This window comes from Photinus pyralis, unplaced genomic scaffold, assembly GCF_008802855.1.
Source record: "Photinus pyralis isolate 1611_PpyrPB1 unplaced genomic scaffold, Ppyr1.3 Ppyr1.4_LG6, whole genome shotgun sequence".
Taxonomy (NCBI): domain Eukaryota; kingdom Metazoa; phylum Arthropoda; class Insecta; order Coleoptera; family Lampyridae; genus Photinus; species Photinus pyralis.
Genome location: NW_022170663.1, coordinates 11851085 through 11858196, shown reverse-complemented (window position 1 = coordinate 11858196; position 7112 = coordinate 11851085). Strand labels below are relative to the sequence as shown.

At 35.3% G+C, this 7112-nt stretch overlaps 1 long non-coding RNA gene across 1 annotated transcript; it reads left to right on the top strand.

Moving 5' to 3' along the window:
• Positions 1–2223: 2223 nt before the first annotated feature.
• On the top strand, positions 2224–2936 carry LOC116174120. Its single transcript, XR_004146037.1, has 2 exons — positions 2224–2550; positions 2602–2936. It is a non-coding gene; the product is annotated as an uncharacterized LOC116174120 (long non-coding RNA).
• Positions 2937–7112: the final 4176 nt, after the last annotated feature.

Sequence of the window (7112 nt, the reverse complement as noted above, 5' to 3'; positions counted from 1 at the left end):
CCGTCTCCGGTATACTAACTTAAGTACAATAAAATTAGAAATAAAATACTATGCGAGTTAGGTAAAACTTAGTCCTTTAAATAGATCACTTATGGGACATCATTTCGTAATATTCAAGCTTTCCTAATGATGCATCGCTTAAAATCGCTTAATCCAGTTAAAACTTTTAACTGGAGCATAAATGTTCCGTTAAAAGTATATGTAAACTATAATTGAAAACAGGAAACACCACTCTAGCGAAACGTTCTAACTCACATATACCCTTATCGTGTTATGTAAGAAATTTTCATTTAGCTTTAATACACGTATAAACTTCTTAAACTATCATTAAATATTTTAAGTGCGTGCAGTACGTTATCAGGAGGTGCCCTCAAAAAGTTTATTTAAATAGATTCCACTTCTCGTGCATTTTCCTGGGTGAACACGACAAAAATCTAATCTGTTAGACATGAACGCTCACAATAGTCATGGATAAAACGCCCTGAGAAATTATTCGGGACTATGAACCAGCGACAGAAGGTTATATTACTTTAGTAACTGAATATATCCATCGTTACTAATGATATTTGTCGTCCAAATATATGCATCCTTAATAAATGGAGAACAAGATCTGATAGTCTGCTGCGGTTTCCACTAAACATGTGACTGTCGACGGGCACATATTTGACGTTGAATTTGTTTATTCTGTGTGCCTTCTTGATAAATATCTTTTCAAGTTTATTGGTAATTGTAGTGCGAATTAGTAATACTAGTTAAATAGCATTAGGTATATCCCAAAGGACTAAAGTGTGTGTTTTAATTCTAAGGGTGCCCGCGACGCTATTTTTTCATCCCTTTGAAAAAGAGATGGTTTTTTTCAGAAATCGTGAGATCTTGGAAACGGTTCAACTTTATGGGCTCAAAAATTATCTTCGTTTTTATCATAAAACAAGCTATGTTTCCTCCAAATGTATCTATTTTTGTAATTCGTGTTGTGTACCGGTGTGAAAAGAGCGGTCAATTCTGGCGCCCAAAATTTCCGAACATACCCGAAGCGAAAATTGACCTGGCCACGTAATTTTTTTGCTTTTATTCATTTTCCTCTAAATACTGAAACAATTCTATTTACAATTAAGTAGAAAACCCTCTCATCATACCTCCAAAACGCCACATACTATCACGATCAAATTTTCGTAGATGGTTAATGATAGTGCAAGAATAAATAATCAACAAAAATACCTAGGTGCAATGCCCTCCAAGGGGTTGAAATAGTCACCCCCTGGTCGTAACTCGAAAACGGCACATACTATCAAGATCAGATTTGCCTCCCTGGTTAATGATAGTTCGAGAATAAACAATCAACAGAAATACCCAGGTGCACTGCCGTCCAAGGGGTTTGAAATAGTCACCCCCTTGTCGTAACTCGAAAACGGCACATAACTATCACGACCAAATTTTCGTAGATGGTTAATGACAGTACGACAATAAATGATGATGATGAATAAATGACCTAGCTTTTAATCAGATAAAAAATCATCTGATTGGTTAGAATTTGAAACAATCACCAAGCTGATTGGTCGTATATTAATGGAAGTGTATTAATCGATTAAAAATTCTAGAAAGAGGATGTCATACAATTTGTAATAAACTAAAATTGATAAAAATGTAGTGGAACTCAAAAAAAGATAACAATCCTTATTGTATTATTCACAATTTCGCTCTAACAAAGTAATTAGGTTTGCGTAACCGTAACATCTGTCATAAATGGAGGAAGATTTTGAAAACGGGTCTTACTACTTGCTGAAAAAATTAAAGAAACCATAGTGAACATTCGAGCACTAAGGTGATTTTACTCACAACATCCCATAATGAGATATCGCATTTTTATTGAGTTTGCCAACATCACTCATAGGAGATTAATGATGTTAACTAGTAGTTGATGCGATCATCCAGGAGATGACACTATTCCGGTTAGCTCTCATAGAGTAACCTACAATCTAGTAATAATTTTTGGGTATATGATGGAACAAAACTGCCCTTCATTTTCAAAATCTTTGGAATATTGGCCAGTTTACGTTCAAAACGTAAATGCACTAGACCATTAGCAACAGCAACGTCATTTACGTCACGTTGTATCTGTAATGTTTATCACCATAACAACGTAGATAAGAGAAAACCAATAATTGTGTTCTGAAGAGAAAAAACAGATAGGAAGTAGTACTAAGTAGTTTAGTTTCATTTTTCTTTCCTTTACAAAATACGTGTTGAGCTATGTAGTTTTCAAAAAAACAATTTCGCTTCCTATCGCAATTTAATTTGAGCGGAACCTGTCCTTGAAAGGGGTGCGATCAGTGCCAGAAACAAAACTGATGATAGTTTCGGAATAAAAGGTGAAAAATTGTCTATCAAGAAATAATTCTCTACGTTTTTGTACACTACATATTTGCCTAATTAAATTAATTCTGATAAGAGAATTTTCACACACATTTAACGCTACAGTTACTATGGTTAGCCCACGTACATTTGTGCTTTTTACGTTTCTTGTTTTCTGGGTTTTTGGGTCAATGGCAAGTAAGTAATGAAACGTTTATTATAAAACGCCAATACCGCATTTCGTTTTAGTAATGGAGCCAACTCAAGGATGTAACGAGACCAATATCCAAAACCAAAGGGATTGCAATGCAGTTTGTCTTATGTACGGTCACACAGGCGGATTCTGCTCGCTTGACATCTGCATTTGTCACTAGTTATCAAATACAGTTTGGTTTTCGGATTTATCCCAAGGTGAGCTGTGTTGAAGTGTTATGCGATTCTGCGAAGGCCATGACGTTGGATAGACGGTGAAAACGCTCCATGTTTAATATATATTTGCTTCATTGTAACATAAAAAAACTACATCATAAACTTATTTTGTTCTAGATTCAAATTACTACAATAAACAAAATTAACTCACTTTATCTACGTGTGTGGAATAAACCATGGATGAACAAATTAGTGGTATTCGGTGTTGTACGTAATATGTTGTATTGTGACATATTCTTTACAATACGCCGTTGCTTTTGCATTCTGCAGGTACCAATTTTTCTTCTGCTTCTGCAATAAGCCACTGAATGAACGGTTTTTCGACCGAAGGCATTTTATTTACAAAGACGGTGATTTTATAAGCAAACGTGACATTGCCATGGCAATCATGGAATTACTAATAACCATCCCACTCAATTTTAAATGTATTCGAGTATAAACGTCAAATTGATTTATATTAATCTTATTTCCCTTATTTTTAATTTATATTGCAGACGAGATTGCAGATATAACAAAAAATACTATAAGAAACGCGTGTATAATCTTGCCTTTAAACCATTGCACGTGTTTTAAATACTTGGTTATACACTTATTGCTTAATTATTTAATTAACACCTAACTGGGTACGAATAGAAAAAGTTATCATGAGAAATCTTAAATCCCAGATCGTAATTTGGGCTCGACTAATCACAAAGCTAATCATTTACACAAAACGCAACTTTCATTAGTTAATAAATCTGTAAGAACGAAAGCCACTCAGAGCCTAATGACAAATACCACGCACGTGCGATTGATTGAAAAAAATTAGTTAAATAAAGTTTTAATTACCTTAGAGTTAATAAGTCAACATCCGGCCATAACTGCGATTTTTCTTTAAATGACACATTAACACCAAGTAATCTTGCTTATGTGCTTCACTTTATTCTTGATTTAACGACCCTGACTTTGATGCAAATTAAATTTGAAATGTGGCTTTTTGGTGGTGGATAACTACATTTTAACGGGTACTTGAAGAACTGTATAGGAAGGCTTCACCTAAGCGATAAACGCACAATAGACATAACTCTCGAACTACTTACACGACGCTTACTGCGCACTGTCAATAAATGCCAGTCTTTACTTTCGCAACATACACTTGCTTATTTTAAAGATAATTAGCTTTGGCGCCGCGATAACGAACTTCTTATCGCAAAACCGGATTTGAAATGAGATAAACTATTAAAAAGAACACCACGCAACTATTTCCAGGTATCCCCAACTCGATCATATGACTTGACTCCATGCGACTTTTTTGTGGGGTTATGTTAAGTCACAAGTCTACGAGAACAAACCCCAAAGTTTGACGGAATCTAAGCGTGAGATTCAACGTGTTGATGTGGATGTAGGTATGTGATCGGGTTGTGGTGAATTTCATGGACCAAATAATTACGTGCAGGCCTAGTAGGGGAGGTCATTTGCTCGGTATGGCTTTTCACGTTTGAAACCTCAAGATCACCTGAAGCGAGTGGTGTGATTTTTTGCTTTTTACGAAGATTAATTAATTTTACAACCCTTTCAATTGGGACGGGAAAAATTGCCTTTAAAAGTAACATGGCACCTTTTGTACTAGAAACATAAAAGAAAAACATAGGTGTCAAGGTTAATTATTAGTGACCTTCTACGATGTGAACGGTTACAGGAAATAGGGTGCAATTAATGACGTTAATCTTTTATACACACACAAAGAATATAGTTCAAACTAATAGCTTTCAATATGAAGTGCTTTTACTCATTCAATTCACTTTACGTCATTTCTTACTTCTTTTCCAGAGAAACATCAAAACCGTTTCTACAAAACTAGAGCTACCCAACGTTATTGAACGATAATTTTAGAAATGCACATCAAAGTCTTGCATTCCCATATTTTCAATAGGGCATCTACAAGCGATCAATTGATAACTTCACAACTTTGTGCAGGTAGCCAATTTGTCGTTAACAACGTCACTATACGCGCTGCAGTTGAGGTAGGTAAGTGCTTTTCTTAGCTTTGTTTCTGTTGGTAGCGCCGATCGTATTTTCACGCGCGGATTAAAATCTGCGAAAACTTCACAATCTCGAAACGCAAATTCAGTCGGGCGTTTCTCTTTCCAATAAATAAAAATCTGCCTGTTACCCGATAACAAATGTGGTTTTTATACATTTTGATTATCCGCGTCTACGTTGAGCTATAATCGCGCGGAAATCAAGGCAGATTTTTATATAAACTGGTTTTTCAACATGCTACAACCCCAATTATGCGATAAGAATCGAAATTCTCTTCTTGCAAAGATGTACAGGATGTAACAATTAAGGGTGGTAGTAGAAGGAGCCAAGTAAGCATTCTTTCGAAATAAATAATTGATGGGATAAGACTACTTTCCGAAAAGATGTTTCATTTGGGAAATACATTCCGCATGGCATTTTGGAATTAACTGCTTTACCTAGGTCTTTATGTGTATGTTCTTTCCGATAATATAAAATCAATTTGCGCATGTGCGACCACCTCCTGTAACTTTGTAAGGCCGAGGGGGGTGAACGGTGAAAATGTTACTTCTATATAGAAGTAGATTACGAGTAGAGCGAGGCCCTTCAGGCATTAATCAACCAATTATATACCGAGCCCTGCGGCTTGGGGAGTTTTTCTTTGATTGTTTTCAGGATTGGATGCGTGAACTGACCTCACTTCTTGTCGTCAACGGCTACGTTTATTCAAGGTAAGGGTCGCCTAATGTGTTTTATTTGTACTTGGTCGTATACGTGCAAATTTTTTCCCGGAACAAGAATTGGGAAAACGTAACGTTAAAAAAATGCATTATCTATATTACTAAATGTAAGAAAACATGTGATTACGCCATGCTACAAATTAGTATTATGCTATTATCTTATCTTAACATTTCTGGTAAAAATAAGGACTTGGAAAATGATTTATGGAATGTAAACTGTCAACAAGTTTAAGAGTATAATGTAAATGATTATATGCTGTAATCACCTCGGTTTTCGAAGTTTCAATTCTCGCTGGAGCGGGGGTAACTTAGCTAGGTAACTACGAGCAACGCTACTGACTAGTGGGCTTCTTCTAATCCCCTTTATATTTTTACAGATATTGAAGTAGGTATGAATTCTAAAAACAACCCACTTAATAATTTGTGTTTGATGTGCAGCTGATGTTCTATTATACTGATTCACAAATAAATAATAATTTGAAATGTTAACTGATTTCCCTCCGAAAAGTGCAAAAGAGGCGGCTAAAAACTGGATACCATGCTACAAATGCTGCGAAACTCCAGGTACTGCCACATACTCGTACTATCTGATTATAAACCCCTTTTATTTGGTATTCCGATAAACGCACCTGAAAGTAATAAAATATAACGAAATTGTTTGCACAAACTTTTACACACCTACGGTTCGATCAACACCATCAGTAGGACAAACCTGCACAAAACCGGAGCTTGTTAAATAAGGGGAAAGGATACTTATCCGTGTATAAAAAATGTAATAAAATTTTAATTTTCCACGCCAAAAATACTCCTTTCTTAAGAGCGGCAGCGGCATCACGAGATCCTGATCTTCCCATGAGACCTCAAATCTTTTACGGATTTTCGATGACAACGTTTTTACGATCATCTCGGGATACGAAAAGGCCTACATTAACACTGCTTCGAGCTTTCAAAGATTTTTTACCGGTTAAAATCTTACAAAGTATCAAGATTTGACGGTCATCTAGGGATTTGGCCCTTGCTCGCTTTAACGTAAATGCGCATTTTATTGGATTCTAATAAAATTTATATCCATCCAACTTGAACTAAGAATTACTCGAATTGATTGTACACTCGCATTCTGTTTAATTAATATAAATCCCCGACATAATCTGCGTCGAATTTGGTATCATCGACTGCCTATTTTTCGTTCTAGAACATTTATCGTTTTGCAGACTAATGAAATCTTCTCTTGTTGCACGCTGCTATTTTTATGGGTTACTATAAAAGTAAAAATTTGGTATATAAGTAAAATGAGGTGTAAAAGCAAACTGCTTTATTCTTCAGACATATGCAGGAGTTATAGGAAAATACTGTAAGTAGTGTGAGTTCAGATTAATATTAATTTGATAGTTGACTTTGCCTTTATACAATCTTGCTGTTCCCTTTCTGATTTTATTAAATCAGTCATTAATAATTTCACCACCAAACAAACCCCAACAAACGATTATAAAGACTACCTTAAACCTTTGAATATAAAATATTTTATATTCAAAGCTTAAACTATATCCAAATGGTATGTATGGCGACTTACTTACTTAAAGCAGCGATCTA